Source organism: Mirounga angustirostris, unplaced genomic scaffold, assembly GCF_029215605.1.
Source record: "Mirounga angustirostris isolate CCGP_5_RB_7025 unplaced genomic scaffold, mMirAng1.0.hap1 SCAF_384, whole genome shotgun sequence".
In the NCBI taxonomy this organism is placed as follows: Eukaryota; Metazoa; Chordata; class Mammalia; order Carnivora; family Phocidae; genus Mirounga; species Mirounga angustirostris.
The window spans coordinates 1-23,720 of record NW_026992092.1 but is presented as its reverse complement, the minus strand read 5'-3'; the positions used below and the strand labels follow the sequence as shown (position 1 = coordinate 23,720).

The window sequence follows — 23,720 nt, the reverse complement described above, 5'->3', positions numbered from 1 at the left end:
GCAAAATAAAGGGGGCGTAGTTTTTTTTCTGGTGACTAAAAAGCTTCTTGATATTTGGTTGGTTGGAATAGTCTTTGTCTTTCATGATGTTTTGTGAATAATGAAAACAGAGACAGAGCAAGTAAACAGCTGACCTCCCATCCACCTGCTTTTGGACATTTATTGAGCAATCATCAAGTTCCAGGCTGGCTATCAGTTACCTTTGTGTTCAGGGTTGAGAGGAAAGTGCACGCAGTTAGTTCTGTCTCCAGCATATATTCCCAATCTGTCTGCTGCCTCCTTCCTTTTTACTGCACTCCTATCCTGGAGCCCTTGAGAGCAGGCATCAGGACTACTGCCTCCCCTAACCAGTCTCCCTGCTCCCACTCTTGCTCAACCATCCATCCATTACCTACCAACAGTCAGAAAAATTTGCGAGAGCTATAAATCAGATTCAGTCAGTCCTAGTTAAAAATGCTTTGGCAAAATATTTCCACTTTTCACCATGGCCTGTGAAGACCGTGTGTGACTGGACCCCGAGCGCAGTTTCACATCTGATCACATGCCCCATGCTTTCGGCTCCCATCAAATCAGCCTTCCTGAGCCCCTCCCCCCAGGGGTCAGGTTGCACCCACGTAGCCTGCCGGTCCCTCAGCCTAGAAGGTTCAGGCACCTTGTCTAGGACTGTGGCTGCTTCTCATCCCATAGATCGAGTTTCAGTGCTGCCACCTAGGAGAGGCCCTCCTGGACTACCCCTCTCTCATACGTTCCCATCATCTCCACACGGCCCCCTGCCTACTTTCTATCAGAAGCACTAATCACAATCTATAATTGCCCCTCTTATTTTTGTCATTTGTAAGTTCCAGGCAAGAGACACACTGCTTGTCACATTCTCTATTGTATTCTCTGCAGGCGGGGGGGGGGGGAGGGGGGTATGGCACAAAACAAGACCTCCATAAGTACTTGTTGAATGAATGAAGGATCCAAACATGGGCAAAAACAAAAGAAAAAAAATGTCATGTCTTCTTATGGTAAGGGTTAATGGAAATGTAACTTCGTGATCATCACAAGGGCACGTTGCTTAGTATACATACTTGGTATCGGACAACAGCAAGAAATCGCTGAATAAGAAGAGGTGCCGCTTCTGCCTCCTCCAGCCTCTCTTGAGCTCGACGGGGCCGTGGATAAGCAGGGTATGGGCGGCACCCTCAGATGATGTAGTGCTTTTGCTGCAGGCATCCACCTCAACAGAAGAGCTCTTCCTGCAACCCACCAAACACCACGGAGCAGCTAGTTACTAGTCAAATACACAATAGAGTTTTATGCTAAATGTCAAGGTTCGCATAACACTAAAATTTAGTCTCAACCCCGAAAGCAGAGCTCCAGAGCTCACATTCAGGGATCGCTGAGTTATAGAAAGCTATTGAAAGAGATGAGGTCGGACGTCTGGGTGGCTCAGTCGGTTAAGCGTCTGCCTTCAGCTCAGGTCATGATCCCAGGGTCCTGGGATCGAGTCCCACGTCGGGCTCCCTGCTCAGCGGGGAGCCTGCTTCTCCCTCTGCCTCTACCCCTCCACCCTGTTTGAGCTCTCTCTCTCTCTCTCTCACATGCTCTCTTTCTCAAATAAATAAACAAAATATTTTAAAAAAGGAGAGAGAGATGAGGTCACTTGGTGAATTGATGCAGATGGAGAACAGTTTCAAGGACAAAGCCCTTGGGCATGCCAACACTTAGACGTGGGGTGGAGAAAGCAGCAAAGCTAATCATGAGCTTTTAGGAAGGGGAGGATCAAGAGGTAGAGTGTATTACAAGAAGGCAAACAAACAACAACAACAAACAGGACAATTGGTGGCCTAATATAAAACAAAATGATACGGTGTGTGTGTGAAGAATTAATTACAATTTGCTTTCATGTTAAGATAAAAATGAAGACAACTGAAGATTCTGGAAATTTACTTATCTAAATCTATCTAAATCTTATCTAAATCAATATTCAAACTTGGGGGAAAAATTCTCAAAGATCGGCAAAAATACTGGAAACATCAAAAAGTTTCTAAACACAAGAGTTTAGCTATTACTTGGCTGAGCTCTGACTGAGCTCTGATAGGACTTTCGGTCATCATAGGTAAAACAGCTAAATTGAACAGAATGCAAAAGTTCTTTCATAAATAGGACAGATATTTTCATAGACCTGGGAAAATTCTCTCTCGTGGAGCCAAGAAAGTGTCTCCTCCGAGAATGTAAACCCTGCTCTCTTCAGCTCAGCAGCACTGAATCTTACGAACCTGAGTAGCCTTTCACGAAGCTGGTGCTGAAGTTACTCATTAGTGTACACGTATTAGAAGAAACAAAAGAGAACAACACTTCCTGTTATTGTCAGTCTGTTTTGAGGCTCAAAAATAGTATATCAAAAGACTACCTTCTGCAGTGAAGCCTTGAATGACCACCTATAAGTTCTGCATACTTTCTGAATGATGTGAACATCCTTTTGTCTTCAGTTCTCAGGACTGAAAATCAAGTGAGTCTACAGCACTAGGCAGAGTACTGTAAAATGCTTGAAGCCTGAGGATTCCATAGTAACCTGAGATCACTACCATTATGATGTCACGGATCTAAGGCTCATGTCGTAACTGCCAAACTGACATACTTGTTTCCCTGATTTGGCCTGCACGTTTTGATTTTTTAAAAGTAATCTTTTTTATTTTGAGATAACTATAGATTCATATGTATCTGTAAGAAATAATACAGAGAGATTACATCAATTTTCTACAGATAGAGACTTCCAGACACTTCCATCACCACAAGGATCCTTCCTATTACCCTTTTACAACCACACAAACTTCCTTCCACCTCCCCCACCTCTTTAATCCCTGGCAATCACGAATCTGTTCTCCATGTGTATAATTTTGACATTTCAAGAATGGTATACAGAGAGGATCATATAGTATGTAACATTTTTGTGATTTGCTTTTTTCCACTGAACATAACGGGAGAGTCATCCGGATTGCCACAGGTGCTCACAGTTCATTTCTCTGTGTCTCTTAGTAGTATGCCAGGATATGGCTTTATCACAGTTTGCTTCACCACCTGCTGAAGGAATTCTGGATTGTCTGCAGGCTTGGGCGTTCACTAATAAAGCTGCTGTAAACATCTGTGTACAGGTTTTTGTGTCAGCGTCGGTCTTCTCTCCTCTGGGCTAAATGCCCAGGAGTCCAATTGCCAGGTCCTAGGGTAGCTGCTCTGTTTTGTTTTTTAAGACACTAACTGTTTTCCAGAATGGCTCTGCCATTTCACATTCTCACCAGTACTGTGGGAGTGATTCAGTTTCCCCACATCCACACTAGCATCCACACTGGCAACTAGTGTTGTCATTTTTTATTTTAGCTGTTCTGATAGCTGTGTCATGATATCTCACTGTGGATTTAACGTGCATTTCCCCAATGGTTAGTGATGCTAAACATCTATTTGCCGTGCGGACATCTTCTTCAGTGTGACGGAACCTACAGTAGTCTGTTAAAAACATTTTCCGTGGAGACGGTGTTCCCTGTCCACTAGAAAACTGACCATTTTACAGATGAGGAGGTGCTTCACGGACAGGTTAGACGCTTTCAATTCAAGCAGCTGCGACATAACATGAAGGATTCAAATCCAGCTGACTCAGGAGGTCACTCAGCTTCCTGTGAGGGCCCCCCACTCTTCTCACACGGACAGTGTCTTTCCTTTGACAACAGTGGAGGACTGAAATTTGATCCTACTAACAAAGTTCATGGTTTCCCTTATAGGCACCTCGAACAGGTATGTGAATCCCTCTCTTTTATTCCCCACTCGACTCTATGGGCCTCAAGGAAAGAGTCTATGTCTGATTTATCATTTTAATTCTCACAAACATTGGCACATTGGAGGAATTCAAAAATTCTCTTGAATGGGTGAATGAAATAGTTTTCTGGCATGGATGGATGGGGAAAAGGCATGACCTAAACTAGTCTCTCTCTCATTTACTTCATTCTTTCAACAGATAGTGTTTGAACCTGTACTAGGAGAAAGACACTTGCTAGGTCTGGGCAACAGAGAGCCAGGCCCAACTCTCACAAAACCAGGATTTAAATGGGGGGGTGGGGGGCAGAAATTAAACAAAGAGTGTCATCAATAACTGTGTAACACCAGACTCTGGAAAGTACTGCAGAGAAAAATTAAAGAGTGAGATGAGAAATTAAAAGAGGGACCTGACACCTGATTTCAGTTGTGAAGAAGTCTCCTTTGAAGAGCTCCTTTAAAATGAGCTTTAAAGAATAATTAGGGATTGATTAGAGAGAGGAGAGAAAAGAGGAAGGCAGAGGGAAGGGACAAGAAGAGAAGTGTATTGGAAGGGAAGATACATTTTTCAGCTGAAGGGACAGAATGCGAATATGTGACGTTTCAGAGACATGGAAGAGTTTGCTAGTTTGGAGATACAGGCAGAAGGTACAGGAGCATGAAATATGCCTGAAAAAGTAGGTAGAGGCAAGAGCACAAGTCCTGGTAGACCTTTTAGACTTTACTGAGGCCTCTCATCTTAAAACCAAACTAGCACAGAAGTGACATGTAGATAGTGGCCTTCAGACTTTTCACCACTTTTATTTTTTTTAAGATTTTATTTATTTATTTGGGTGGGGGGTAGCAGAGGGAGAGGGACAAGCACAAACAGTGCTGAGAGTGGAGCCTGACCTGGGGCTCGATCTCACAGCCCTGAGATCATGACCTGAACCAAGATCACGACCTGAGCCGAGATCAAGAGTCAGAAGCTTAACCGACTGAGCCACCCAGATGCCCCTTCTCACCACTTTTAAAGGGACAAGTGCTAGTCTGGACATGTTTGATTGTATTAGAACCATGGAGGCTCATGGGGCAACACTTTCTGGCCTCCCATCAAGCATCTGTCAACAGTTATTTAATGTAAAAATGTAGGCAAACTTATCTCTGCACCTTCCCCAACTCCCAGATTATGTCCCATTTCTCTGCCTCTCCCTTCAGAGAGGTTAGAGATTTAGAGACCAGGAAAACTCTCCTTCTAGAATCTAGTATCTGCTTATCAATACTGATATGCATCAGTCTCACTTGGGGGAGTTTTCAGGCACTCCCTCTCTAACCCCCAGAGGTTCTGATTCATCAGATCCAGAAAACCTGTATTTTGAAAAATTTTTTGAGTGATTCTTGTATGTAACCAGGATTGTGAGTTACTAATCTTCAGGAATTAATTGAGAAAGATGTAGTGTTCTGATTCTATCTTCCCCTTGTAGTAAAGCCAAGGAGAGAAAAGTTTTCTTAGAAAGATAAAGGGAGCTTTCCTTAGTCATGTAATAGTTACATTTACAGTAATAGCTAAAGCTTAATTTCTTCTAAAATACCATTGCTACTTATTTTAATTTGATGAATGAGCTCTAAATAGAATCACAGTGATAGGGTTTGTTTTCATCTATTTCATTGAACACTTAACTTTTCACCCTAAATATCAAATAGAAGAGATAGTATAAGGTAATCCTATGCCCATAATACCAATATTTTTAAGCATGTTGCAAAGACAAGACTATTTAAAAATTTTTTTTGAAGATTTTATTTATTTGAGAGAGAAGTGAGAGAGAGAGAGAGAGCATGAGCAGGGAGGGGGGTCGGGGGGAGGGGGAGAAGCAGACTCCCCTATGAGCAGGGAGCCCGATGTGGGGCTTGATCCCAGGACCCTGAGATCACGACCTGAGCCGAAGGCAGATGCTTAACTGAATGAGCCATGCAGGTGCCCCTAGACTATTTTCTTAATTCAATTTCTTTCTTTTAATTTTTTTATATTTATTTTATTTCAATTCCAGTATAATTAAGTGTTATTATTAGTTTCAGGTGTACAATATAGTGATTCGATAATTCTATACATTACTCAGTGCTCATCATGATAAGTGTACTCTTAATCCCCATCACCTACCATCCATCCCCCCACCCACCTTCCTTCTGATAACTATCAGTTTGTTTTCTATAGCTAAGAGTCTGTCTTTTGGTTTATCTCTTTTTTATTTGTTTTGTTTCTTAAATTCCACATATAAGTGAAATCATATGGTATTTGTCTTTCTCTGACTTATTTCACTTAGCATTATACCCTCTAAATCCATCCATGTTGTTGCAAATGGCAAGATTTCATCTTTTTTATTGCTGAATAATATTCCATTGTGTGTGTGTGTGTGTGTGTGTGTATATCACATCTTCTTCATCCATTCATCTATCAGTGGACACTTGGGCTTGCTCCATAATTTGGCTACTGTAAATAATGTTGCAACAAACATAGGGGTGCATATATGTTTTTAAATTAGTGTTTTTCTCTTTTTAAAGATTTTATTTATTTATTTATTTATTTATTTATTTATTTATTTATTTATTTGAGAATGAGAGAGGGTGAGCAGACAGGTGGGGGCAGGGGCAGAGGAAGAGGGAGAGGGAATCTCAAGCAGACTCTGTGCTAAGCACAGAACCCAATGTGGGGTTCGACCCCATGATCCCGAGATTATGACCTGAGCTGAAACCATGTGCTAGATGCTTAACCGACTGAGCCACCCAGACACCCCACAAATTAGTGTTTTTCTATTTGGGGGGTAAATACTCAGTTATGGATCATATAGCAACTCTATCTTTAATTTTTTGAGGAACCTCCATATTGTTTTCCACAGGGGGCTGCACCAGTTGGCGTTCCCACCAACAGTGCACAAGAGTTCCTTTTTCTCCACAATCTTGCCAAAACCTGTTGTTTCTTGTGTTGTTGATTTTAGCCATTTGGACAGGTATGAGGTGATAGCTCATTGTGGTTTTCATTTGCATTTCCCTGATGATGAGTGATTTGAGCATCTTTTCGTGTCTGTTGGCCATCTGTGTCTTCTTTGGAGAAATGTCTGTTGATGTCTTCCGCCTATTTTTAAATTGGATCATTTGGTTTTTTGGTGTTGAGTTGTATAAGCTCTTTATATATTTTGGATACTAACCTTTTATATCATTTGCAAATATCTTCTCCCATTCAGTAACTTGTCCTCTCGTTTTATTGGTGGTTTTCTTTGCTGTGCAGAAGCCTTTTATTTTGATGTAGTCCCAATAATTTATTTTTGCTTTTGTCTCCCTTGCCTCAGGGGACATATCTAGGAAGATGTTGTTACAACCAGTGTCTGAGAAATTACTATCTGTGCTCTCTGCTCGGACTTTTTTGGTTTCAAGTCTTACATTTAGGTCTTTAATCCATTTTGAATTTTATTTTTGTGTATAGTGTAAGAGAGTGGTCCAGTTTCATTCTTTTGGATGTACCTGTCCAGTTTTCCCAACACCAGTTTTTGAAGAGACTATCTTTTCCCCATTGTATATTCTTGCCTCCCTGCTTGTACATAAAATCATGGGTTTATTTCTGGATTCTCTATTCTGTTCCGTTGATCTATTGTCTACTTTTCCGTCAGTACCATACTGTTTGGATTATTACAGCTTTGTGATATACCCTGAAATCTGGGATTGTGATACCTCCAATTTTGTTCTTTCTCAAGATTGCTTTGGCTATTTGGGGCCTTTTGTGGTACCATACATATTTTAGAATTATTTGTTCTAGTTCTGTGAAAAATGCTATTGGTGTTTTGATAGGGATTGCATTAAATCTGTAGATCATTTTGGGTATGGGACATTTTAAAATATTTGTTCTTCCATCAATAAGCATAGAATATTTTTCCATTCATGTTGTCTTCAATTTTTTTTCATCAGTGTTTTATAGTTTTCAGAATATAGGTCTTTCACTTCCTTGTTTAAGTTTATTCCTAGGTAGTTTATTATTTTTGGTATAATTGTGAATGGGACTGTTTCTTAATTTCTCTTTCTGCTTCTTCATTATTAGTGTATAAAAATGCAGATTTCTGTATATTGATTTTGTATCCTGTGATTTTCCTGAACGCATTTACCAGTTCTAGTCTATTTTTGGTGGAGTCTGGAGGGTTTTCTGTATATATAGTATCATGTCACTTGCAAATAGTCAAAGTTTTACTTCTTCCTTACCCATTTGGATGCCACTTATTTCTTTTTCTTGTCTTATTCCCGGGGCTAGGACTTCCAGTACTATGTTGAATACAAGTAGTGAGAATGAACACCCCTGTCTTGCTCTTGATCTTGGGGAAAAGCTTTTAGTTTTTCACCATTGAGTATGATTTTAGCTGTAGGTTTTTATATGGTCTTTATTATATTGAAATATGTTCCCTCTAAATCTACTTCGTTGAGAGTTTTTATCATGAATGGATATTGTACTTTGTCAAATGCTTTTCTGCATCTATTAAAATAATCATGTGCTTTTTATCCTTTCTCTTGTTGACGTGATGTATGATGTTAATTGATTTGTGAATATTGAATCACGTTTGCATCCTAGGAATAAATCCCACTTGATCACGGTGAATGATTTTTTAATGTATTGTTGGATTGGGTTGGCTATTATTTTGTTGAGGATTTTTGCATCTGTGTTCATCAGAGATATTGGCCTGTAGTTCTCTCTTTTTTAAAAAAGATTTTATTTATTTGCGATAGAGCAAGAGTGAGAGAGCGAGAGCGCACAAGCAGGGGGAGTGGGAGAGGGAGAAGCAGGCTCCCCGCTGAGCCAGGAGCCCGATGGGGGACTCGATCCCAGGACTCTGGGATCATGACCAGAGCTGAAGGCAGACGCTTAACTGACTGAGCCACCCAGCCGTCCTCTTTTTTTTTTTTTTTTAAGTGTCTTTACCTGGTTTTGGTATCAGGGTAATGCTGGCCTCACAGAATGAATTTGTGATTTTGGAAGCTTTCCTTCTAACTCTTCTTTAAATGTTCGGTAAAATCCACCTGTGAAGCCATCTGCTCCTGGACTTTTGTTTGTTGGGAGTTTTCTGATTACTGATTCAATTTCATTCCTGGTAATCAGTCTGTTCAAGTTTTCTATTTCTTCCTGATTCAGTTTTGGGAGGTTATATGTTTCTAGGGATTTATCATTTCTTCTAGGTTGTTCAATTTGTTTGCATACAATTTTTCATAATATTCTTATAATCCTTCATATTTCTGTGGTGTTGGTTGTCCTTTCTCCTCTTTCCCTTCTGATTTTGTTTATTTGAGTCCTCTCCCTCTCTCTCTCTCTCCTTTATGAGTCTGGCTAAAGGTTTATCAATTTGGTTGATCTTTTCAAAGAACCAGCTCCTGGTTTCATTGATCTGCTCTATTGGGTTTTTTTTAGTTTCTATTTCATTTATTTCTGCTCTAATCTTTATTATTTTCTTCCTTCTTTAGGTTTTGGGTTTTGTTTGTTCTTTTTCTAGCTTCTGTAGGTGTAAGTTTAGGTTGTTTCTTCAATGTTTTTCTTGCTTCTTGAGGTAGGCCTTGATTGCTATAAACTTGCCTCATAGAACAGCTTTTGCTGGATTCCAAAGTTTTTGGACCATGGTGTTTTCATTTTCATTTGTCTCCATGTATTTTTTAGTTTCTTCTCTGATTTATTCCCTTACAATTTTAAATCTTTGATTAAATGTGTATATTGGAAAACATTATGTAGTGTCAAGAGCATGAGCTCTGGAATCCAATTACCTAGTTTTAATCCTTCCTTATGATTTACTACCTACATGACACTGGGTAAACCAGTTATACTTCTAAAGCCTCAATGTCCTTATCTGCAAAATCAAAATGATGATAAAAGCATCTGCTTCATAGGGTTGTTGTGAGAATTAAATGAGATCATACTGCAGAAATGTTAGTATGGTACCTAACAGATTAATCCTTCAAATAATTTAGTTATGCTTACAGGAGACAATGAGACTTTTTATTCAAAAATAGCAACAATATAATGGGTATTCCCCCCATGAATAAAGACAGGGAGAGAGAACAGGTAGTAATGCCAATTGAGTAACTACAAATTGCCAAGTTCTTTGCCAGGCAGTTTATGGACATCATCTCATTTGCTTGCAGCAGATTTGTGAGGTAAGAATCATTATTTCCATTTTATAGATGGAGAAACTGAAGCTCAATAAAGTGAAGTAACTGAGAACCACATACCAAATAATCTGCAGAGTCAAGTTTGTCTAATTTCAAAGTCATATAGTTTTTCCTCACCTAAACAATGTTTTCCTTCTGGAGGAGGAAAGAAAATATATTTTAAGCCACATCCCATTTAGGTCGGCTCCCAAATTATTTAACTGACACATATGTGAGTGTTTTCATCAGCTGTCAGTGTTTGCCTATGGTGCCCCTATCCCACTCAGTCTCTCCTCCCTGAAATGGCTGGTTGAGGAACACTTAGCCACTGCTGGTACCATGTCCTAACTCTCAGTCAGGAAGTTTGCATCAGCTCCCAAGATGGACAGGAGACTCCTGTTATTTTACGGAGCCAGATCTGAGGTTTTAGACAGGCAGGGAGTAGGAGGCGTCAGGACTGGGAAAGTCGAATGATTCCCCTCCTGATGTCTAGTGGTTCACATCGCTAAGATAGATACCAGGCTGTGAATTGTGCCTCCTCAGCTGATCCCCATTCTGGATCAGTATCCCTATGAGTAATTTCTCTCCTGATTCTGGCACTCTGGACTTTCTACTACCACTGATGGATTTTTATCTCTATAGAGGGGAAAAAAGGGATGCCCAGGCCTTGGCTGCGAGTGCTCACTCCACTACCCTTTGCTGCCCTCTACTGACCATACCTGGAAAGTACATTTAACCTTTCAGGCCCTTGGCCCAAATAGATACTACAGTGAGTGAAACCAGGCACACAAAATTTGAGGTGCACCAAAAAACTAAGTAAATAAGATATGATATTTTAATTTTAATATAGTATTTTAAAAAGTCAATTTGCAAAAAATACATGGTGAACAAAATATCTAAATGTACCCTAAAACAGTACTACTAGCTTATATGTACACAGAACCTGCCATCCATCTTTTCATTCAAGAAAGAGGTCTAATACTGCAGTGGCAAATCATGCTATCAATACTGGTCAACCTTTTTCATCACTCACATATATGGGGGAAAAAAACCCAGAAAATTTAGAGTAAGTGAAAAACAAAAATGAGAAGGTCTAAGTGGAACAGATACTGTTAACAGTCGAATCCTAAAGAAAACAAGTAAGAGAACAGGGGGAAAAAAAAAAAAACTGATTAAGAAAACAAAACCAACTAACATCTTCAGAGTCAAGAAGCCAAAGAATGGGTGGCTATAAAATAAGAACAAAGAAAAAGATTTTTTGGAAATTAAAGATATCATCGACCAAATTAAATGTACTAGAAAGTCTTGAAGATTGAGTTTAAGGAATCCCACTTGACTTTGACACTTGGAATATTCATCTTTCAGTTTTAATGACATAAGATTACCCTTTCTTTCTCAGTAAGTAGAGCTATTTGGTCCTTCGGTAAGGAGTAATTTAATCATTGGAATAATGGAAATGCTATTTTAATTTGTAGAATCAACGTATAAACAAAACTTGGAAGACAACAACTGTAAAAGAATCTGACTAATACTAACATTGATAATATAAAAAAAATGGAAGTCTGAATATTAAGGCAGCAGAGACGTGGAAGAGATAATGTCACAGATCTTTTTCACCTATTTATTTATATAGCAAAAAATCAAGATACACTGTCTAAAATTGATGTAACAAAATACAGACGTAAGCATACTCTTTAAAATGGTAATAACCAGAAAAACCAAAACAATGTAACTGGAAAACGTAGAAGCAGATGGATAAAAGAAATAAGTTTCTCATCTTTCAATAGATGCTATTTCAAGTTCATAAAACAAGAAATGAAAGTATTAACATAGGTTTCAGAGGTATTGTGATAACCACCAGCAGAACAGAAAATATTTAAAAATAGGGAGCTGGAAATGAGGAGTTGGGGAACAGGTTCAGGCAGGGAATTTACTTTTCATTTGGTACCACTCTGTACTGCTTGTTTTTTAAAATGTGTGTATGTATTAATTTTACACTATAAAAGTTAAAAAAAAAAAAAACAAACCCTCTTTGCAGCTGCAGCTCTTGGCATCATTTCCTTCCCAGCTGCAGTCTCTTTCCTTACACCAGTGGTCAGATCCTACTGAGACAGGAAGGAGTAAGAGAGAAAAGAAAAGTTTCTGCCCTTAATTTAAGTGTCTTGGAATCTTTTTTATTTGTTTGTGCTTGTGTTCTGTCTTTTCAAATGGCGCCACTCTTTGGAATACTAACTTTTGACTACTTTCATCTGTGATGTCTAGAATCTTCTTAAAGTCTTGCTAAACTTTGGTATCCTTCTGTTCCTTCTTGACAAAGAGTAATCCTGACTCATTGGCTCTTACTGCGACCGTGGTATTTTATTTTCTTAGAATCTTGGTTCTGGTCAACTACTTCCTAGCCAGGTCCAACTCAGCCTGCCTAGGTAGGAATGAAAAGTCTATGGAAGAGTGATGACAATTACTACTATCAGAACAAGTAAGACGTGGCATATTAGTAAGTTAAACATAGTGCTAAGGGAGCAGGGTGACGTTCATTACCCCATTCCTCATGCACTGACAGAGGAGAATGTGTTTCACTCCACTGTTCTGGAGAGAACACACTCGGAGGAATTTGGGAGTAGACGTTTTCTCTAGACCACAATCTTGCACCAAAGTGCCAAAAGCATGGGACACGAGACACAAGGAAATGAAACCAGAATATCTAAATTTTCGAAGAAGGCAATAATGTCTCAGGGTCACTCTCTAAATTTGAGAAACAAGGCAGAGAATCATAGGGGAAGGGAGAGAAAAATGAAACAAGATGAAACCAGACGGAGACAAACCATAAGAGACTCTCAATCTCAGGAAATAAACTGAGGGTTGCTGGAGTGGTGGGGGGGTGGGAGGGATGACGTGGCTGGGTGATAGACATTGGGGCGGGTATGTGCTACGGTGAGCGCTGTGAATTGTGGAAGACTGATGAATCACAGACCTGTACCCCTGAAACAAACAATACGTTATATGTTAATAGAAAGAAAAAAAAAAAAAGAAAAGGTCACTCCCTGAAAGTAGGCAATATATATGGGAGATAACTACACACGAGTCACCAAAACAAAACAGTAACAACAACAAACACAAAGAAATACACACACATATTAAACATAAACCGTTGTGGAAGCACAACAGTTGCTGGGCGCTGTGTGCTCAGTGAATACGGACTCACAGGCTGTGGACTCAAGGCGGGTGCCTCTGGCTGGCTTGCCGTGGGACTGAAACCCAACAGTTCCCAGGTCCTCGCTGTCTCCAATAGAGGGAGCACTAAGTTACCTGCCACGCCATTACCTATTCACTTAATTGGGGGACCACAGTTTTGTTTGTGACAACTTCTATAGGGGAGATGCAGTTTCTTTGGTGACTGCTGACCCCTTGGAGACTAGAACTAATTCGAGGTTCGAACCAACTTTGAAGAGGCTGAAGAAGCTACGCCCATTCCTGTGAAATCCCCGGACACCGCTACAGCTACCGGAACCCAGGCTCTGCGTAAAAGCCTCTGGCTGACACTGAGCCAACTGTATACGATTGAGAATGAAGGCACTTGGACTTTAATTTCTATGGGCTTTTGTGAGGGGATTTAGTTTGGGGGGAAGTGGAGTCATAAACAAAGAGTGTCCTAGTGTTCAAATCTGGGACATTTTCATGTGGATACAGTCTCTGTGCTCATTTCATCAAAGGCTGGTGAGCCCCTTTGGACAACATGACTGGACCTAATTAGTGATACGAAATGGAACGGCGAGTTAACTTTCAGCTTAGGGCGCTGCATGGCGTTCTACCGGACTCATGGGGCCGGAGTCTTTTGTGGGCAGAAAGCAAGATGCCCTTCAGCAGTTCCCGAAGGACTCTGTGGGGAGGAGGCGAGTTCAGGCGTGTGTGAGCGCAGCAGTAGCGGGAGCAGGCGCGGCTCCGCTAAGGGGACTGCTGCCCTGGCTCCCTTCGGAGGCTGGAGCACCATGGGCTACGACACTGCTTCGCAGCCTTCCATCATGAGTGCGCGGCCTTCTTCCCTTGTCTACATTTGCATCATCCATACAAAACACTGATCGGTTTTTCTTTAAATATTCAGAGTGGACTGTAGAATCTTCGCTCATGGTAACGTGTTAGAACATGTTATACGTTTTTCTGAATACAGACTAAAATACATAGCTACTAAAATTAAAAAAAAAATGCCCGTGAGCATGCTACCTAAAGCAACTCACAGGACGCCTGTGGAACGCACAGTGTAATACACTAAAAAGCTTAAAAAGCTGGCAAATATTCAACGAGAGGGATGCATGCTACTCCACTCTCCGGGTCTCCACTCCAATCCTGATGACAGAAGGTGGTGTTGGGCAGAGATTTGGGGCCCCTCTCTCCACTTTCTCTCTCACACCATCCCAAGCAACAGAGAAAAGACCTTTCTAAGACTTATAGGAGTTCGAGTCAAGTGCTTTCTTATTGTGCCCTTGGCGTTCAGGACGCAGGGCTTCTTGCTCCCACGTTGGAGTGGGCTTGCGCGAGGATGCCTGCAGTTGCCTGGCCATTCCCGGCTCATTTCTGGAGGTGTAGTAGCAAACCCTGTTTCTGCTTGAGATCTAAGCCTCACTCTACCCAGCTTTGCTAGGGAACCCCATGATTTGGATGATAACATACATCTCAATCGCCTTCTGTCTCCTCTTTCTCACTCGTTCAAATTCCAACACAGCATGTAGTTACAAAAACAAGTGAAAGAATGAGAGAAGAAACTGTTGATGGAAGAAGATGCATGCAGCTATCGTACAGCAAAATACTGTGTGTATATAAACATCTAATGATCGCTTGTTATGAAAAAGTGTTTTTTAAAAAATTAATGAAACTTGATACTCAAATACTGTTGAGTTCTCCTTCCCCAACTTGGGGTTAGAGTCATGTAGCAGTCTAGTCTTTTTGGCTGAGTCTGTGCACACTGGAGCAGGGGCACCCTCCTTTGTTCCCTAGTCTCTGAGAAGCAATGAGATATACTAGAAAGAATATTGGCCTTGGGGTCGGGCCTGGGGACAGATTCTGGATGTTTGAAGTTGGGCAAATTACCTAGGCTCCCTGAATCTCAGGCTTTACGTGTGTAAAATGGCAACAATAACCCTCCTAGGGTTGTTGTGAGGATTAAAGGAAATGAGTGTGAGTCAGTGAGACTGCCATTCAGAAAGAAATTCACATCCATGTCTAGGTATCCACTGGGCATGTCCATATCTAGATAGCTTTTAAAGAGGTTTGACATCTTTCCCCTGCATGGAAGTGGAGCCTGAGCGGTCGTGCTTATATTCAGAGGCCTTTTTCAGCACAGATAAAATGCCAAAACAATTAAGATTTTGATAGGATGTGTACCTTTGTGCAAACAAGCTTACATAACAAAATGGTGCAGATAAACGCAGATGACAATGGACTTTATACAAATAAATGAAATTATGTTTCTCTAGTATAAAAATAGATCAAATGGTAAGAGCACAAAAATAGGTGAAATGGTAACATAAACTGACTTGTGTAATCAGAGGGTCAACTCTTGACATTTTTCTCCCTAGGCCTTTTCTAATAGTTTTGTTGCTAAGGCTACAGTGTTTTTGCCAGATTGGAACAGCATTGTCCACTCTAATGAAGCTTAAGTAGCTTTCCCAACTAGATTTTTTTTAATAAGCATCAGTTAATACTGCTGGCTTTCAAAGCCATGTTCGTGATGAATGGAAAGATCTTTAAAGATCTGTTCTTAGAAAATGTAGCTCATAAAATTTGGAATTTAGCAGCATTTCTATTCCATAGTTATTCCAACACAAATTTTTATCACGGTTACACTGAACAAAATAACTTAAAATCTAATTTCACATATTTAATTAAAAAAAGAATAAGAAATTATTATTTACAACTTTAGCCAAAAATTAATTCCCTAAAGAGTAACTGAGGTTACTTAACGAACAATTCTTTTGACTAGTGGGTCAAGTGTCTCACAACTGCTCACAAATGCACACTTGATTTATTCTTTGCACAATATGGATAAGTTACAGGAAGTCATCTGAGGAAAGTGTAAATATAAATGCACCCAAAGAAACGTAGAGTTTTGTAAAGCGGAGTAAATGAAAACCAGTTTGCTCTGGACACTCAATTGCTAAGAGGATGTCAAAGGTAAGAGCCATTAGGAAACGGGTGAAGAAACACTCCTTTTGATGTGCTTGCTGAGGAGCCAGATGAGCTTCCTTGGTCATGGACAGAAGAGACCATCTAAACTCTAAAAAATGTAGTGCAGTTTGCATGCCCGCTGATTCCGCAATTCTACTTGTGCACTAAAGCATGAGAATTAAATTAAATAATTCATGTGAAGTGCTTAGCCAATTACAGATGCTGTATTTCCTTCCTTGGATGTCTATATTTTTGTAGCCAGAAATCCCACTGTTGATTTCCAATAAGAAAAGCTGAATATTACAGCCTTTAAAGTCAAAAGTTCACCTTAATTTGAATATTGCAGCATTAGTGACATCTGGTGGAAAATGAGTTACAATGCGGCATTATAGCTATTCTGATCTTTCCTGTCTAATAATAATATTATCACTTTCATCACATTTTCACATACCCCTTTCCCCAACTCCATGGGAGGAGTATACTTCCCTGCCCCACTGAAGTTTGGCTCAGCCACAAGACTTGGCCAAAATCAGTGGAATGTGGGCAAAAATGTCAGTGTCAAAGTTTGGAAACTAAGCTTTAAAAGTCCTGGCTAGCTATTGCCCCTTCAATGGTAGAATGAAACATGTGACCTGCAGATTTGCATGAGAATAAAACAAGCACCCCAGATAATCCACAGACTTACAGGAAAAAAAAAAAAGTGCTTACGGTTATTCTATGGTTGTTTGCTATGAAGCAAAAGCCAACTAAAACATGAGATCGTTATACCTCTGTGTAAAATTCCCATCAAGGCTTGACTTCTCTGTCCAATTGATGACACCGGGAGAAGAGTCCTGAAGACCGGGTGTGGTTCAGTCCCATCTGGGGCTCTGTTTCAGACCTCGACAGGCCCAATCGGAACATGTTGTTTTCATTCCTGTACCTACGGTAAGCAAAACCGAGTCAGAGTCCAGGCCAGGCCTATCAGAGGCCTATCAGACTCTCTTGGAATCTTGGCTTCTCTGTTTAACATGGTATGGAAGTCACGCACGTTTTGTTTTTGTTTTTTGTTTTCCTTCCAAATCTTTATTTAAATTCTACTTCATTAACATATACTGTAATATTAGTTTCAGGAGAATTTAGTGATTCATCACTTACACGTAACACCCAGTACTCATCGGTCATTCACAATTCTTGAACCTGTTGGTTTAAATAGCTCCCTCCTAAGGTGAGCTTCAGGTATAGGAAAGAAGGCAGGACAAGTTTAGTTGGAGCCATAGGCCAAAGCTTTTCCAATTGAGCTTTACCAACAAAGCTCATAGCTTTGTATTTGTATTTCTTAAATGATACATAATCTATAAGGGGGGGAAATTAGCAATGTTAGAAATCACAAATTAAAAGTGATAATATTAGGGTCATTTAATTTGGTAAATAAAAACACAAATGACAGAAATTTAAGTATTACCAATGATATATTAAGAAAGTTGCTACCAGTGAGCTTTTGTGGGGGAAGAACCACATTATTTCCGGCCATTTAGCAGAGGCATTGTGTTTCCTAAAGCAGTTACTGCTTTCTGAAAAGAATTTCAAACTTTTGTCCCAAAAGTAGTTCCAGAATTTTCAACTCTCTCCATATTTTTACTGAACTTCCATTTCTGCTTTCTTTCTCAACGTAATGTGTCATGTTATGAAGGTTATGTACAGCCAAGAATTCAAATGTTTTAATCTTACTAGTGACCACTTTGTACTATATCTCATGTTGGAAAACCAGACTGTTGACCATACCTAATTCAAAATCATTTCCATTTCTGCATAACTACTTTTCTTATTCAGGCAAGAGTTGTGGGTGGACCTCTAAAATTAGATAGCTTCAACTCTCAAGGGAATGGGCTTTCGCAACAGCATTCACTACACCCATCATCAAATACGGGGACCTACACTTGTCTTGTAGTGAGAGAATTGCCCTTTATTCTTAACAAGCAGGCAACAGGATCAAACAGATCATTCAGGTGAAATAACAAAGACAAATACATATGTGATAAATCCGTGTAGTTACTTCTTGGAAGCTTGCCATGTATTTTCCTCTCCTTCATATCTCAAACTTCAGAAAGGCCAGGACCCTGTTTCATTCATCCCAATACTTGGCACGTTAACAGGTGTTCACTTTGTAATTTTTGAAGGAATGGATACAGGCTATGTGTTTTTACTTTATAGTGAAGATTAACGAGTTAATACATATAAAGAGCTTAGAACAGTGTCTGATACTAAGCACTTAATTATTACAAAATGAGATAAGATTTAGAACAGAGATTAGAAGAGACTTTTTAGAAGTCTGCCTTCAACTGACCTTGGCAAAATAAGGAAGACTAGGCTAGCAATAAGGCTAGGAGTATAGAAAAGTTCTACAGCCCAACATATGCTAAAATGAATTAATTCCAAATGACATGTATTATTTTATACAAAGAATGATGCTTATTTTAAGTCCACAGTTATAAGATTAAAGGGGTATAATCAAAGCTTGTCCATTAAATTGAAAGCACCTCCAGACTGACTCAAGTTTGTATTCTTAGGCCCTGGTAGGTACAAGATATTATTTGCTATACTGAATCCATCCTGCTATTTAACTGTGTTAATACCACACCAATATAAAAATATGTTAAGACAAATTAAAATATACATACTTAACTTTATTACATCATTTAAAGCTTGATTTTATAAAACATAAAAAAAATGTTTAAGTGTTCTGTATCACAGGAATTTAAACAGTGGCAATATACATAGCTTTGTAAGTTCAAGTTATATATATAAATTAAAATCAAATAATTGGAAATGCTTTTAATACGGAAAATATACAAATAAAATAAATGGCAAAAGGACCTAACAGGAGCAGTATTTCATTACTTACAGATTATCATTAGATAATTTCAGGATCTAAACAAAGACTCTGAATTTTCGGACTTCTTTTGCTGTATTTTATATTTAAATATCTCCCTACCTATATTCCGAATCAAGGTACTTGACCAAAAGGTTTAAGAAGGCATTTAGCTTTATGGCAAAAGCTTTCCATCTACAGTTACCACCTTTAAAGGAATTGACATTAACAATGCTGATGTAATCTGCTAGTTCCCTTCTGAACAATGTGCAATAATTTATACCAACCCTGTATAAAGTCATACGGGTACCAAAAAATGGAACAATTATGCACAGTTCAATAGAAGTATAATGTTAAGTTTTCCCCATCTAAAAATTAACCAGTGAAACAAAATGTATCAACTATAGTTGACTTGGTTTCAGGAAAACCACATCTGAGAGTTATAAGTACATCACTGTCCTTATCTTATCCTCAGTCATTGACAGGAATTTTGTAGGCCACCATGCTATTGACTTTGTGGATTGTAGTAGTAAATGAACGAAGGGACGGACTTCCTTAGATTTGGTAATAAACTGTGGTCCCGACTCTTCCCATTTTTCAGGTACAACCAAATCTTTGTCTGTATGTATCAGTAGATCAAATGAACCTAAATTGGGGATAAGATCATTAAAGTACAATTATTTTTTTCTAAAGTACAACCACCCTTCCTGTGTCTTTCACATTTGAACCATCTATAGTGTCAGAAAAGCTAGTTTACCTTGATCTCTAATCAATTATATTAACTAATTGCTTTTCCTCAATGGAAATTTTAGTACAGAAAATACTGTACTCCTTTTACTTTATGAAAAACTCAAGTTTTTTTTTTTAAAGAGAAAACCACTAAAAATATTTGCAGAAAGTATACAATTAATCATGAGACAGCATGAATCTAAGCCATAGAAAAGATAATACCTTGGTTCTGTGACAGCTGTATCCCAGTGCCCAGAACAGCATCTGGCATGTAGTAGGTATTTAGGATATATCTGATGAATGAAGGAGTAACTAAGAAAACAAAGACACAATTATAGCTATAAATCTTAATTATATACATAGAAATGTGTAGAAAATAAAAATAATGACAGAAATTACATCAAAATATTCAAGAGTGAGTACTGTAGAATACTTTCATTCCTTTCCTTTTCAGCACTTGTAAATAAAATGCAAATAGCATTACTTTAGCTTTATCACAGTTTTCTCATTCATATAACATGACATTTATAATTAAGAAAAAACTTAATGAGCGCATTAATTCTTAAAGTAGTAGCTTAGTCTTTTCCACAACAAATTTAAGCCAGTGTGAAGTTGTATAATACTTACAAGAAACTTCCAATAGTGGCAGAAATGTCACCGTAGCTGTGATCTGTCTGATCACTGAACGGATTTCATCTTGGATAGCTTTCTGAGACTTTTCTCTGGGTGCACTATCAAAGAAACCAATTAATTCATTTTAAGTTTTAACAAGTTATTTGAAACACAGGTAAGATTATTTATCTGATTAAATGCTTCCAAAATCAAATAAGTAATGCATTCAAAAGGAGGTTTTTTTTAAATGAAAATAAATATATGTCCTTAAGAAACTTAGTAGGCACAATATGTATCTCTATTATTTCATTTATCCTTCCAATCATTTTTTAGGGTTGTTCTTAGTATCAGGTCATTAAATAACAGATGACTAGAAAACCTGCCAAGTACTTCAAGTCAGGAAAGCTTCAGCATGTCTTAAAATAAAGATAACAAGCAGTATCTAAAATATTGAATCGGTATAATCATTTTGGCATTTTTAGTAATGCCTAAATGTCTAATTTCCTATTGCCTCAAATAAGATGTTACTCGTGTATGGCGTTAATAATTAAACATTTTCTAAAACAGACCAAAGGCTTCAGGAGCAAACTCCATCATTTCATTATGAGAGATAGTTCAGAGTTTACAGGTAAGCATGCCTAGGACAATGCTAGAAATTAGCATATAATGATGGGCATCTCCCATCCGGATAATCTAAAAACTTCAGTTTAATGTCTAAGGAGGGGCGCCTGGGTGGCTCAGTTAGTTAAGCGACTGCCTTTGGCTCAGGTCATGATTCCCGGGTCCTGGGATTGAGCCCCACATCGGGCTCCCTGCTTGGCGGGAAGCCTGCTTCTCCCTCTCCCACTCCCCGTTTATGTTCCCTCTCTCGCATGCTCTATTAAATAAATAAATAAAATCCTAAAAAAAAAAAAAAAAGGGAATGTCTAAGAAGTCTGTAGCATTAAATGAAATACAGTAGAGCTGCACAGTAAGCTGGGAGAAAGTCTAGGATAATACTTCATGGTTAAAAGTACCTTTCTACAATTCATGAAATGGCCCACCTAGGACGGACACCATGGTAGCTTTACATATAGCATCATAAACACTAAAGTTTGAAATTTATGGATTTAGCCTAAGCGCAATTATGTTAAAAGTCCGTGATAGGCAAAATTCTTTCGTGAGCACAATTTGTGAGCCCAATCCTTCTCCACAGGAGATTAAAGATCACATCTAACATACTTAGAAACAAACTACTTTATGTGAAACTAGTTCAATATAAGTAGAACTCATCTAGTAAAAGAAAACAGTTTTGGAAAAAGATCTGTAAAAATGGAAGCAATTTACTTCATACTTACCTGTCATCTTTTGCAGTCTTGTCACACTCGATATCAAATTGCCACCTTTCAAGGACCTCACCACTTTCAATATTTGAGATGACAACCACCAGTTTCTGAACTGAACACTTGTATAACCAATCTGCAATACATAACAAGGAATCTTTTTTGTTTCACTGCATTACAAAACAACTCTCTTCCCAGGTCTCACTTTCTATCCTCAGCAAATTCCTACCGCTAGTATTTCGGAACTCTGCCAACCTGTACAGAAAACCTGCCCCACAATAACCTAGCTCCTGTTTTCAAATTCTCAGTATTTGTACCAGATATAGTACTGAGTGCTGAAGACAGAGTAGAAAACATGAAGTACACCCTAATCCAAGTAAGATGCAGGAGATGGCCATTAATCTAATCACTGCACCGATAAATATAAGATTATAATTGTGATAAACGCTATGAAGGTGCAGTATGTGACGCAATGAGAGCATAATAGAGGAAAACTGGACTCACTCAGGGAGTTCTCACTTGACTTCAGTTCTACAAATAAATTATCATTAAATATGCAAAATGATACAGAAAAGGGTACAGGTCTTAAATATTGAAAAGGGAAGAGCATCTGACCAGAGGATTGAAAGAAGGGTAATACAACTGCAGTAAAGAAAGGGGAGAATGAACAAGGTCAGTTTGTGTACGATACACAGGGGTCAGACCATGCAAGGCCATATGGGCCAAATTAAAGAAGTTACACTTCAAGAACCAGGGAAGTCATTACTGTATTTGAAGTATGGTATGATGTAATTAAATTTGTATTTCAGAACTATCCTTCTGGCTGTGATGTGGAAAGTAGAGTAGAGGTAAAGAGGGGATCTAGAGACACCAATTAATTAGCAATTCAAGCAAGAGGTAATGAAGGCTTAGAGAAGGATAAGCTGGTAGAGATGGATCAGTAGATAGATTCAAGAGATTTCATGGTTCAAACTGTTAGGATTTATTGACTACTTATGAGTAAGCAAGAAGAAAGACTGAGATAGCTCCCAACTTCCTAGTTTATATCACTAGTTGGATGGCTGATCCATTCACTGAGAAAAAGAATGCAAATGGGAGATGATGCTTAAGTTTTAAGATTTTATTTTTAAGTAATCTCCACACCCAACATGGGGCTGCAACTTCATATCTCGAGATCAAGAGTTGCATGCTCCATTGACTGAGCCAGCCAGGAGCGCCTTAAGTTTAGTTTTCAGGTATCACTGCGATAGCCAGATGAAGATATCAACGGAGCCACGAAATATATGAGCACAATTAGGAGAATTGGGTTGGATGTACAGTTGTGAGTCAACTACACCAAGGTTGTTAGTGAAGCTATGTACATGTCAGAGATCATCCTAGAGAGAGATTATAGTGAGAAGAGGGCCTCAGGACAAGCCCTGAATTAATCTTGGAAATTGGGATAGTATACTCAGGAATCTGTAGTGGTTTTTTTTCTTTTTTTAAGAGACAAAACAATTTTGTAATATTTAGGGCTTGTGGGCCACCTAGGTCTCTGTTGCATAGTCTTTAAAAAACAGCCCTTTAAAAATCTGAAAACAGGGCACCTGGGTGGCTCAGTTGGTTAAGCGACTGCCTTCGGCTCAGGTCATGATCCTGGAGTCCCGGGATCGAGTCCCGCATCGGGCTCCCTGCTCAGCAGGGAGTCTGCTTCTCCCTCTGACCCTCCCCCCTCTCATGCTCTATCTCATTCTCTCTCTCAAATAAATAAAATCTTAAAAGAAAAAAAAAAATCTGAAAACATTCTTAGTTTGCAGGCAGTACAAAAATAGCCACTTGCTAGACACGGGCTGTCGTATGTATCAACTTTTTCTTGACATATATCGATTTTTCTCAATTTAGCTCTGAAAAGGAAGAAATTGGGTAGTAACTTAAGGATTTGGGGTGGGTGGAAATTTTTTTCTTTTAAAACTGAAGAGAGATCAAAACAAAGAAATCAAAAATACCAGAGAAGAACTAGGATAAAATCCTTAAGGCTAGAGGAATGGGGATTCAGATTGAACAATTTGCCTCTAAGAAGAGCAATTCCTCCATTTTAACTAAAATAAAAGGGAGAAATTAAATAG

At 38.9% G+C, this 23,720-nt stretch overlaps 1 long non-coding RNA gene across 4 annotated transcripts in view; it reads right to left on the bottom strand.

Annotated features, from left to right (window-relative positions):
- Positions 1-23,353, bottom strand: part of LOC135363495 (uncharacterized) — a 29,296-nt gene extending 5,943 nt beyond the window's left edge. Inside the window, exons 1-5 of one of the 4 annotated variants that reach the window (XR_010409180.1) lie at positions 21,631-23,353; positions 20,309-20,412; positions 19,904-19,993; positions 16,870-19,598; positions 1,074-1,241 (exon numbers count right to left, since the gene is read on the bottom strand). This is a non-coding gene — a long non-coding RNA (uncharacterized LOC135363495). Of the gene's footprint in view, positions 1-1,069; positions 1,242-4,371; positions 12,922-16,869; positions 19,599-19,903; positions 19,994-20,308; positions 20,413-21,630 lie in introns of those variants that run through there. The other 3 variants (XR_010409183.1, XR_010409181.1, XR_010409182.1) reach the window with 3 other exon arrangements.
- Positions 23,354-23,720: the final 367 nt, after the last annotated feature.